We start from the raw sequence: 13,310 nt of genomic DNA, 5'->3' as shown, positions 1-13,310 counted from the left end.
AACTATTTGAGGATATGTATGTAATATAGAGGTTGGATCATTTATTACGGGGATTGAAAATACTTTTATCTCTCCTTGACTCTCTGGGCCAACTAATGGGAGCATGCATCTTCAGTCATGCTTAGCAATTACTAAACAAAAAGATCAAATCATCTTTTAAGAATATAAAAATTGAAAAAGTTGAAAATATTGAAAATAGTAGAGAAAATACTCTATTCCCATCAAAAGCACATCAAACAGTTAGACTATTTAAATTATGCAAGCAGAAACACAAGGCAACAACAATTTTATATGCTGAAAATGAGACATAGATTAAAACAAATTGACTTTTTAATAAATTGATAAAAAGACCGCAAGGGGTCAAATAAACAAAGGAGAAAACAATGCAAATATGTTTAACATTTTTTTTTACACTAAAATATGTTTTCAGCCTCTAAGAAATATTGAAATTTTATGTTTGTTCCATAAGATATGAAAGATGAAGAGAAGACAAATTTAACCAAAAGCATTTGGATCTCTTGATATTCCTTTTAGTATCAGGATCCTGGGTGTGTGCATGTAGCAACCAAGGAAATATATATGGTTGAAATATAAAAGTTTTTGATAATGAGAAATAAAGTGAAATTGTCTTTAAAAATAATTATTTAGCAGTTATTTGTACTCAATCGTTAAAAATTGATTTTTTTTTCCAAATTATGGCAGCAGATATAAAAACTTGAGGGTTTAAAAGCAAAAAGCTATAAAAATTACGAAGAAAAATTAAGTATTTAGCATCAGGCCCAGCCCCAGGTGCACTCAGTGCGCTACCTACGCTCAGCGCGCCAACAAGCACCTGTGCTTAGCGCACAACACGCGCTGAGCGAGCAGAGCGCGCTAAGCGCGAGTATGAAGACCTAAATCCCCTTCAGCAACTATAAAAAGAGAGTCAAGTCAAGGAGAAAGGACATACCGAGTCTCAGAGCACTCTCACACCTACCTAAAGCCTAAGAACTCTTCCTTAGGGAATTCTATTCGCTCTCTCATCATTTTTTCTATTCCTTTTTCCCATTCCTTCTCCTCCACCAATTCTTATACCCTCATTTCAGTGTAAGACCCTCAATGGCCATGAGAGCCTAAACCCCTAGTTAGGGTCTAGCAGGCCTAAAAAGCCAAAGAGATGTATGATGTACTTCATATTTATCAATGCAACATGTGTTTTCTATCCTATTGTCTTTTCCTATTTATATTTCATGCATTACTCATCTTAACAATAAGGGTTAGATGCTCAACGGAGGGTTAACTCTTAATAAAAATATAAAGAAAATATGCATGCATCAATTTTAAGGGTTAGGTGCTCGATAGAGGATAACTTCTAATAGAACAAAAAGAAAAGATATCATAAGGAAATCATTGTTAGACATAGGATGACAACATTATGCCTATGCATTAAAGCACACGCCTAGAATCAAAGCTTCATGCATTTTATCTATTGAATCATTACAAAGGCATTTGGGAGATAGGTAGGAAAAATAGGCTTGTCATCATGAGGCATGAGGGGCAAGTAATCGAATAGATGTGGGTAGGATAAATTCACCTAACTAGTAAAGAAAAATCCAAAAATCATACATCCAAGGCAAACAAGGCATGCTACGTCCCAACATTCTAATTCTATTGAATTTTCTAATTAATTATTTTGCTTTCTATTATTTTCTCTACCATTAGTTGTTATCTATTACTATTCTTGTACTTATTTTACACCATCCTTTATTTCTTCCCTTATGAATTGAAAATATACAATAAAAGTACAAAATAAAATCCTTGTGGAATTCGACACTCGGACTTCCGAGTTTTACTACTTGGACTTTTAGTGCACTTGTCAGACTGTTAACAAGTTTTTGGCGCAGTTGTCAGGGATTTTGTCTTTGTACTAGGTTGCCATACATTTTCAATTTGTAAGCAATAATTCTTTTATTCGTTATTTTTACAATTTTTCTTTTCCATTCTTTTCTTCCATAATTTGCTCGGTAGTTCTTGTTTTTGTGTATGCGAGCTTGAACTGTAGCTATAGATTTAGCTCTTATCAACTTGGAAATTGAAGCCACTTACAGGCGTAACAATACTACAAGAAAAAGAAAGGAAGAAGTCAAACCTCACCTCATCCCTCTCCACAAAGCTACATTCAAATGGAAGAGGAACATGCACAACGAATGACACTGGAGGACTACTCTGGTACAATAATTCCATAATTCTTCACAAGCATTGCAAGGCCGAAGGTTCAAGTGGCCAACATTTCTTATCCTCATTCTCTCATACAACTAATACAAGGAAACCTCTTCAACGGTCTACCAAATGAGGATCCTTATGCTCATCTAGCCACCTACATAAAAATTTGTAACATGGTAAAAATAGTCGGTGTCCCTGAAACTGCTATACGCCTTAATGTCTTTTTGTTTTTCTTTAGCAGGGGAAGCAAAAAGGTGGCTGCACTCCTTTAAAGGTAATAGCTTGCGGACTTGGGAATAAGTCATAGAAAAGTTCCTAAAGAAATACTTCCCAGAGTCAAAGACTGCTAAAGGGAAGATGAAAATATCTTCATTCCATCATAGACTTCTCCAAGATTGCAAGGCTACTGAGTAATCTGCTAAACAAAGATGTTGTTTTTAAATTTGATGAAGAATGTTCAGCAACATTTCATACCCTGAAAAACATGCTCACAACTGCCCTACTAATGATCACACTTGATTGGAGCGAAGAATTTGAATTGATGTGTGATGCCAGTGACTATGCAGTGGGCACAGTCCTAGGACAAAAACAATACAAGACATTCCACGCCATTTACTATGGTAGCAAGGTTCTCAATGATGCATAGATGATTTATGCCACTATGGAGAAGGAGATGCTAGCTATTGTCTTTGCCTTGGAAAAATTCAGGTCATACTTGGTGGGGTCAAAAGTAGTGATTTTCATCGATCATTGTTGTGTCATCATTTTCTCATATTTCTTAACCCTTTTTGTCACAATTTTAATTACTGATTAGCCTTAATTGTCAATTAAATTATGCAGTTTTATCATTTGGGCCTACTGGATTAATTTTATGTTTTTAATTTAATTTCTGGAGAATTATAAGCAATTGGGCTTGAATCCAAAATTGGGCTTGGACTTGAAGAGAGCAGACTATTTTATTCTACCAAATCTTATCTTATCTAGACTTTATCTCATCTAGATATTATTTCATCTAGATCTTATCTTATCTTATCTTATCTAGATTTTGTTTTATCTTATCTTATCCAGATTTAATTTTATTTATGGGCTTGGACTTAAAACATATTTGTAAGCTTTGGGGCTGAGAACTATATAACAGCACCAAGGTTCTAGTTTTAGACTCACTTCTTTTAGTTTTAGTCACTTTTCGTTTTAGGGAGAAAGAATAATTTTAGGTTTTGCAATTCCAGTTTTTACTATTCACGTAGCAATAAAATTTCATTTTCTGCTTCATTATACAATTTTCATTTCTACTGATTAATGGAAGGCTAAATCTCCAGCGTTGTTTTCTCTTAAGGATCAAGCACAACTCTCTTTGAGGTTTTATTATTTCTATTGAATTCTGATCAGTTTTTCCTCTTCACCAATTACTCTATATTTGTTGTTATTAATACATGCATGCTTAGTGCTTGATTAATTGTCTCTGTGCTTAATTTACGTTCATGCTTAATGATCAGTTTCATTCATGATTAATTGGTGTATGTGTTGCTTAATAACATAATGAATGCCTTATGTTAAATTTCTCTTAGTAATTTAATTTAGGGTTGGATTAAGTGGTTGAATTGATAAAGGAGAAATTCTCGTAACCTAGGATAAGAGACTTGCTTGTGAATCAAGGGGAAACAACGTGTTTTAATTCTGATATTTTCTAATTAAATTTTGCTCACTGTTTAATTTACAAAAGCAAACAACCCCCCTCCAATTCGTTACTGTTTTATTACTATCTGTTATGAACGTTTGGTTGACCATTGCTCGTTGGGAGACGACCTAGGATCACTTCCTAGATACTGCATTTTTAATGTTTATTTGATTCGGATACGGCCTCGATCAAATTTGGCGCCGTTGCCGGGGAGCAGTGGGTCAAAGGTTCGTAATAGTGTTTAGTTATCTTATTTTGTGTAACGTTCGGTTTTGCATTTCAGTTGCATTCCCTGTTTAGCGATTGTTTTAGTGACTGATTCAGCGACTGTTTTAGCGACTGATTCAGTGACTGATTCAGCAGTTTTTTTTGCTGTGAACAGTACTGAACAGTGATTAGCGACTGGGAATTAGCGATGGATTTTGCAATTTAATTAGCAATTTTTTGTTTTGATAGTTAGAATTGTTATTTTTGGCTGATTTTTTGTGTGGTAGCTTCTTTTGATCCATATTTTGTGTGAAAAATACCAGGAGCACTTGGTGTGACATTATTTGAAAGAGACAAAAATTTTTGGAACTTGTTTTTAGCAAAACTTAAAACGGCCATAAATTTTGCTTCGGGTATCAGAACGACTATTATTATATATCAATTTGGGGTAGAAAAACATTTCCCATATTGTGGGAACTCGCTAAAGCTAGTTGGGGACTCCCAAACTCCAAAAATAAGTCATTTACTAAGTTTATTTTATTTTTCAAGTATTATTGTCCTATTTTTCTAAACTTTGCTTAGGTAGCTTTCACAGTTAGACTTTGAATTTTTGTTTGAAAATTTTTGTGCTATCTTTTCATGATTTTAGGGTGTTCCTCACAAAATTTCACCTCATTTTGATATCATTTGAGTATAGCTGTAGTTTTACCCCCCTGTTAGGTGCTGTTAAGAAACATATTATTTGTTGCATATAGTGCATGACTAGGGGCAATCCAGGTGATTTACAACCCTTTGATCCTGAAATAGATAGAACCTTTCATAAATTAGTTAGGCATAGTGTGCATCCTGGTCATTCTGTGCATTTTGAGCATTCTGAGCATTCTGTTGAGGGTGATTCTGAATATTTTGATTTTGAGCATTCCACTACTAATTTTTATACTGAGAACATGGCTCAACCTCCACCTCGTGAGAGGACTCTTAGGAGATGGTTGCACCTGATTTCACTTATGAAAGCTTGTGCATTCAATATCCTGATGAGGGTGTTCCATATGTTCTCAAGACTGGACTAATACATTTGCTGCCCAAGTTTCATGGTCTTGCAGGTGAAGATCCTCATAAACATCTTAAGGAGTTCCATATTGTTTGTTCCACCATGAAGCCCCCTGATGTCTAAGAAGATCATATCTTTCTAAAGGATTTTCCTCATTCTCCGGAGGGAGTGGCAAAAGATGGTTGTACTACCTTGCTCCCAGGTCTATTTTCAGCTGGGATGACCTTAAGAGGGTGTTCTTGGAGAAAGTATTCCCTTCATCTAGGACCACTGCCATCAGAAAAGACATTTCAGGCATCAGGAAACTTAGTGGAGAAAGCTTGTATGAGTACTGGGAAAGATTCAAGAAATTGTGTGCAAGCTGCCCTCACCACTAGATTTCTGAGCAACTCCTTCTTCAATATTTCTATGAGGGACTTAACAACATGGAGAGGAGTATGATTGATGCTGCCAGTGGTGGAGCTCTTGGTGATATGACCCATGCTGAGGCTAGGAATTTGATTGAGAAGATGGCTTCCAACTCCTAACAATTCAGTTCAAGAAATGATGTTATTGTTCTTAGAGGAGTCCATGAGGTGGTCACGGATTCATAATCATCTACTGAAAATAAAAAGCTTGAAGGAAAACTGGATGCCTTGGTAAACCTAGTAACCCAGCTTGCCATGAATCAGAAATCTACACCTGTTGTAAGAGTCTGTTGTCTATGTTCTTCTGCAGATCACCATACAGATCTTTGTCCTTCTTTGCAGCAATCTGGAATCAATGAGCAACCTGAAGCTTATGCTGCAAACATTTATAATAGATCTCCTCAGCAGCAAAACCAACAACAGCAGAATAATTATGACCTTTCAAGCAGTAGATACAATCCAGGTTGGAGGAATCATCCAAATCTGAGATGGACAAGTCCTCCACAACAACAACAACCTGTCCCTCCTTACCAAAATGTTGCTGGTCCAATCAAGCCATATGTTCCTCCTCCGATACAGCAGCAGTCACAACAAAGACAACAAGCAATTGAGGCTCCTCCTCAACCTTACTTAGAAGAGTTAGTGAGGCAAATGACCATTCAGAATATGCAATTTCAGCAAGAGACAAGAGCCTCCATTCAGAGTCTGACAAATCAAATGGGGCAGATGGCTACTCAGTTGAACCAAGCTCAGTCCCAAAATTCTGACAAATTGCCTTCACAAACTGTGCAGAATCCGAAAAATGTGAGTGTCATCACCTTGAGGTCTGGCAACCAAATTCAAGTGCCTCCACCAGTAGCAGCACCTACACCTGAACCTGTCAAGCTTTTTTCTACACCTGAAAAAGAGGATGAGATAGTTTCACAAAAGAGAAAGTTTCCTAACAAAAATTTTCATGCAGGTGGACCTTCTTCTAGTAATTCTGACTTACAGCAGCCTCCTATCCCTCTTCCATTCCTACCTAGAGCAATTCCAAATGAAAAGATAGAAGAAGCGGAAAAGGAGATCTTGGAGACCTTCAAAAAAGTAGAGGTGAACATACCTCTGCTAGATGCCATCAAGCAGATTCCAAGATATGCCAAGTTTCTAAAGGAGTTGTGCACCCACAAAAGGAAGCTCAAAGGAAATGAAAGGATTAGCATGCGCAGAAATGTGTCAGCATTAATAGGTAAATTTGTTCCTCACATTCCTGAGAAATGTAAGGACCCAGGTACTTTTTGTATACCTTGCATTATTGGGAACAATAAATTTGAGAATGCCATGCGAGATTTAGGAGCATCAGTTAGTGTCATGCCTCAGTCCATTTTCAATTCTTTATCTCTTGGACCTTGGCAATCTTTAGATGTGGTGATTCATTTGGCAAATAGAAGTGTTGCTTACCCTGCAGGTTTCATAGAGGATGTGCTAGTTCGGGTTGGTGAACTTATTTTTCCTGTTGATTTTTATGTTCTTAATATGGAAGAGGAATTTTTCCATGGTTCAGTTCCAATTATTTTAGGCAAACCATTTATGAAAACAGCCCGAACCAAGATAGATGTTTATGCTGGCACATTGTCTATGGAATTTGGTGATATTGTTGTTTATTTTAACATTCTTGATGCCATGAAACATCCATCTGAGGATCATTCTATTTTTCGTGTTGAGATAATTGATCAGATTGTTGATGATTATATTTTTTATTTTGATTATGTTCTTCATGGTAGGAAACATCCATTTTTATTTGATCTGCATACTTGTCATTCCTTATGCATTGAATTTGAATCTAATTTTGAATTTGATCCTGAATCTGATTTTTATGCTGAGAGTGAATTTGAATTTGAGTATGGTGTTGTACCTCTTGATGTTGATTTTTTAGAGTCAGAATGCACTAACTATGTTGCAGGAAGTACATATACTTCTGACTTGCTTTATGAGGTACAGGCTGAGGAACCTTCTTTTTCTCCTACCCTGGTTCCTCCCATTGTTCAACCACCACCCACACCAGAGTTGAAGCCCTTACCAGCAACCCTCAAATATGCTTACTTGGAGGACGAGGAAAAATTTTCAGTAATCATCTTTGCCTCCCTTGCTGCTGAGCAAGAGGAAAAGTTGTTGCTAGTTCTCAAGAAGCACAAGAAGGCCATTGGATGGACTTTAGCCGACATTCCTGGTATTAGCCCATCTACTTGCATGCATAGGATACTTTTAGAGGATGAAGCTAAGCCAGTGAGGCAGCCACAGTGGTGACTCAACCCCGTCATTCTAGATGTGGTGAAAAAAAGGAAGTGACCAAGCTCTTACAAGCTGGAATCATCTACCTCATTTCTGACAGCCAATGGGTGAGTCCAGTCCAAGTGGTTCCTAAGAAGACAGGCCTCACAGTGATCAAGAATGAAAAGGATGAGCTTATTCCCACAAGAGTGTAGAACAGCTGGCGAGTCTGCATTGATTATAGGAGGCTAAATCAGGTAACCAGAAAAGATCATTTTCCCCTGCCTTCCATTGATCAAATGCTTGAGCGCTTGGCAGGTAAGTCTCATTACTGTTTTCTTGATGGTTATTCTGTTTATTTACAAATTCATATTGCTCTTGAGGATCAAGAAAAGACCACATTCACCTATCCCTTTGGCACTTTTGCCTACAGGAGGATGCCCTTTGGCCTATGCAACTCCCCTAGTACCTTCCAGCGGTGTATGCTTAGCATTTTCAGTGATTTTTTAGAGACTTGCATAGAGGTGTTTATGGACGATTTTACTGTTTATGGATCCTCTTTTGATGCATGTTTGGATAGTCTGGATAGAGTTCTTACTAGATGCATTGAAACTAACCTTGTGCCGAATTTTCAAAAATGTCACTTCATGGTAGAACAAGGTATAGTTTTAGGGCATATCATTTTCAGTAGGGGCATAGAGGTAGACCCAGCAAAAATAGATGTTATTTCACAATTGCCTTACCCCTCTTACGTGCGAGAGGTTCGTTCTTTTCTTGGTCATGCAGGGTTTTATAGGCGCTTTATCAAGGATTTTAGCAAAGTGACCTTTCCACTATCCAATCTGCTGTAAAAGGAGGTGGAGTCTGATTTTGATGACTGGTGCAAAGAGGCTTTTGATTGCCTCAAGCGTGCGGTGACTACCACCCCTATCATTCAGGCACCTGATTGGACAACCCCGTTTGAGCTAATGTGCGATGCATCCAATTACGCATTGGGGGCTGTCCTTGCTCTAAAGATTGATAAGCTACCTCGGGTGATCTACTATGCCTCCAGAACTTTGGATGATGCTCAAGCAAATTACACTACCACAGAGAAGAAGCTATTAGCGATAGTTTTTGCTCTTGAAAAATTTCGTTCATATTTGCTTGGTACTCGTGTTATTGTTTATACTGACCATGCAGCTCTAAAGTACCTGTTGAAGAAGGCTGAATCAAAGCCTTGATTGATCAGGTGGATGCTTTGGCTCCAAGAGTTTGATTTGGAGATTTGTGATCGAAGCGGTGCACAGAACTTCGTGGCTAACCATCTGAGTAGGATTGAGCGTGCGTCTGAGGACTCACCCATTCAGGATGATTTTCCGGATGACCATTTGTACATTCTGTATAGTATTTCTTATTCCTTCCCCACTCCTTGGTTTGCTAATATTGTGAATTATTTGGTTGCTTCTGTTTTTCCTCCCTTCGCATCTAAAGCTCAAAATGATAAAATTAAGAGTGATGCTAAGCATTATATTTGGGATGACCCCTATTTGTGGAAGTTGTGTAGTGACCAGGTTATTAGGAGATGCATTCCAGACCATGAGATTGACTCAGTCCTGTAATTCTGTTATTCTTCTGCACCAGGTGGCCATCTTGGCATACAGAGGACAGCTCGCAAGGTGCTTGACTGCGGTTTCTATTGGCCCACCATCTTCAAGGATGCGTGGAGAATCTATAGCACTTGTGAGCCTTGTTAGAAAGCAGGCAGCTCACCTTCATGGAGACAACAAATGCCTCAACAACCCATGTTATTCTGTGAGGTGTTTGATGTCTGGGGTATAGATTTTATGGGGCCTTTCCCCGTCTCTTTTGGTTTGGTTTATATACTCCTTTTTGTTGATTATGTTTCAAAATGGGTGGAAGCCAAACCCACCAGAACTAACGATGCTAAGGTTGTTGTGGATTTTGTTAGATCTAATTTGTTTTGCAGGTTTGGAATCCCTAGAGCCATCGTTAGTGATCAAGGCACCCATTTTTGTAACTGATCCATGTATACCTTGCTCAAAAAGTATGGGGTCGTGCATAGAATTTCCACACCATACCACCCCCAAACTAATGGGCAGGCTGAGATTTCAAACAAGGAGATAAAAAGGATCTTGGAGAAGATTGTGCAGCCGAACAGAAAGGATTGGAGCACCAGGCTAGATGATGCTCTTTGGGCGCATAGGACTGCCTACAAAGCACCCATAGGAATGTCTCCTTATCGGGTTGTCTTTGGCAAGGCATGTCATCTTCCTGTAGAGATAGAGCACAAAGCCTACTGGGCTATAAAGACCTGCAACTTCTCTATTGATCAAGCTGGAGAGGAAAGGAAGTTGCAACTAAGTGAGCTAGATGAGATCCATTTAGAAGCCTATGAGAATTCCAAATTCTACAAGGAGAAGACCAAGAAGTTCCATGACAGCTTGATAGCTAAGAAAGACTTCGTGGTTAGACAGAAAGTTTTGTTGTATAACTCTAGGCTCAAGCTCATGAGTGGTAAGTTGAGGTCAAAGTGGATTGGTCCTTTTGTGGTGACTATTGTTTTTCTTTATGGTACAGTTGAGATCAAAAGTGAATCCACAGATAAAGGCTTCAAGGTCAATGAACACCGGCTGAAACCATTTCTCACAAATCCTTTCTTAGTGGATGTAGTGGTGGAGGAGACCTCCTTACTTCACCCCACTTCTCTTCCTCCATGACTTAGGGAGTTTTCTTTTTCTGTTTCCTTCTTTACTTTTATTGCACTTGTCCAAATTTATTGATTGCTTTGATTGTTCTTGATCTTATGATTGTGCTACATTGAGGACAATGTGTTGTTTAAGTGTGAGAGGGGGGGAGAAGATTGTTCTTTAATTTTGTTGGGTATTCTAGTTTAATTTTATTAGGTTTTCTAGTTTAATTTTGGTTTTATGTTTTGTGTACAACATTGCATGTTCTCTTTGAATTATAGGTTATGTACAGGTAATGGGTAATTGTTTTTGAAATAGGAGTTTCTTGGCATTTTGTGAATTGAATCCTTGTTTTTCTCTACATGTCAAGTGAGTTTTGAAAGTTCGAGCCATCATCATTTATTTTATTCGATGTGTTTTGCCCCATTGATTATAGCCTTGGCTTGACTCTTGTTGATACTTCTTGCTTAACATGCATGTTGGGAGATGATTTAGGCATTTTGTTCTTACAAGCCTCTAGCCAAATGAGCCTACCTTGAATTAATTCCTTTGATAGCCCCTTTGAGCCTATGTTCCCCTTCCTTTGTTTTGAAGCTCATTACAAGCCTTAAGTGAAAAACAATGATTTCACCCTACCCTTAAGGAATTTTGGAGCTTTGGAATTGTTTTGGGAATAAGTGTGAGGGGGGGGGGGGGGTATGTTTCATTGGATGATATGTTTTTATTGGCCATGCTTGATGATGTATACATATATTGCCTAATTGTTGCTCTATTTTTCAAATGCTTTCAATTACTATTGTTCATGTTCAAAAAAAATTGAAAAAAAAATAGAAAAAGAACGTGGTTGAATAAATGAGGTCTTAGTTTGAAGACTTGAATTGGTTTGAGGACTCGGTTGATTTTGTTTTGGGTCACTTTTTAGAGCTTAATTTGTAATTTTGGTTTTGGGGTTTATTACTTTTTCTTACTTCCTACTTATTCCCCATTGCTCCTCTATTTCTTTGGGTTTTAGCTACCATCCCATACTTTCATCTACCTTGTCCTTGGCCCTATTACAACCTTACAAGATCTTTTGATCCTCATGTGCATGTGCTTGTGATGTGGTTGTTAATTTTACAGTCTTGCCAAGTCTATGTGGTGTTTGTTTTCATGGGTGCTATGAGAGTAAACAGTAGCCTAGACACTTGAGAGATAGAGCGCATATCTTGTGAGGATTTATCACTTTTCATTCTTGAGCTGATTGTTTATCTTGTCGTGTTTGAGATGCTTGGATAATTTTCATGACGACCTTGACTCTTTAACTCTTTACGTGTTGGATGTTACCCATTCTTTTCATTCCTTGAGATTCATTGAGAAACATGGCATATCTGTTGTGTCTGTTTGTTTCTCTTTAATGTCTCTAGATTTGTCCCTTGCTTTGTTTTTTTTATTTTGCCCAGGAGTGCAAAAGGCTAAGTGTGAGGGGATTTGATGTGTCATCATTTTCTCATATTTCTTAACCCTTTTTGTCACCATTTTAATTACTGATTAGCCTTAATTGTCAATTTAATTATGCAGTTTTATCATTTGGGCCTACTGGAATAATTTTGTGTTTTTAATTTAATTTCAAGAGAATTATAAGCAATTGGGCTTGAATCCAGAATTGGGCTTGGACTTGAAGAGAGCAGACTATTTTATTCTTCCAAATCTTATCTTATCTAGATTTTATCTCATCTAGATCTTATCTTACCTTATCTTATCTAGATTTTATTTCATCTAAATATTATTTCATCTAGATTTTGTTTTATCTTATCTTATCTAAATTTTATTTTATTTATGGGCTTGGACATAAAACAGATTTGTAAGCTTTGGGGTTGAGAACTATATAACAGCACCAAGGTTCTAGTTTTAGACTCACTTCTTTTAGTTTTAGTCACTTTTCGTTTTAGGGAAAAAGAATAATTTTAGGTTACACTAACATCCTTTGGGGCAAAATACATGAATACCTTCTTGTATGTTACACTAACATCCTCTTGATGGGAAAGTAACTATAATCGGAAAAAAAGAGATGTTTGTGTAATTGCACGAAACTTCTAGGATGGTTATATAAATATGTTTAAAGCTTAAAAATATTAATTGCTTTATAACTTTCATTACATGGAACAAAAAACGTTACTGAATTGAGTAAATAATATAGTAATTAAATAAATTTTAATAATTTAAAATATTTATAATTTTATTCTTTAAATTTAGACTGCATCTTTCATTTTTTTGAATTTGTACTTGAGTTTTTTAATTCTTAATTGCAATAATATATTTATTAAAAAATATATTATTCATTAAATAATTTTTAATATATATCTCAACCACTTGCAATCTCTCACTATCTCACACAGTTGGACTACATAAAAAAGTCAAAATATATTTTTCACCCTCATAAAATTAGAGATTTTTGAGTTTTATCTTTGTTCTTGTAAAAATTTTAGTATATTTTTTTGTTCTTATAAAATTAAAATATTTTTTTGTCTCCAGCAAGATTTGAAATTTGAATCTATTTGTATAACTTTTTTTACATTCCTTATATACATATTCAATGTAACAAATGTTAAATTTACATAAGTTTTTTTGTCACTTTCATGGTTCTTTTATAGAAAGTTCTCATTTACCTTTGGCTGCAAGGAAGCTTGAAATAATGGGAGAAACTATTTGAGGATATGTATGTAATATAGAGGTTGGATCAATTATCACAGGGATTGAAAATACTTTTATGTCTTTCCTGACTCTCTGGGCCAACTAATGGGAGCATGCATTTTCAGTCATGCTTAGCAATTACAAAACAAAAAGCT

At 36.6% G+C, this 13,310-nt stretch overlaps 1 non-coding gene across 1 annotated transcript; it reads right to left on the bottom strand.

Moving 5' to 3' along the window:
* Positions 1-5,410: 5,410 nt before the first annotated feature.
* Positions 5,411-5,517, bottom strand: LOC113000263 (small nucleolar RNA R71). Its single transcript, XR_003265554.1, has one exon. It is a non-coding gene; the product is annotated as a small nucleolar RNA R71 (small nucleolar RNA).
* Positions 5,518-13,310: the final 7,793 nt, after the last annotated feature.

Source organism: Glycine max, chromosome 18 (assembly GCF_000004515.6).
Source record: "Glycine max cultivar Williams 82 chromosome 18, Glycine_max_v4.0, whole genome shotgun sequence".
NCBI classification, from domain to species: domain Eukaryota; kingdom Viridiplantae; phylum Streptophyta; class Magnoliopsida; order Fabales; family Fabaceae; genus Glycine; species Glycine max.
Note: the sequence above shows the minus strand (reverse complement) of the source record. Positions and strands in the feature narration are given on the sequence as shown.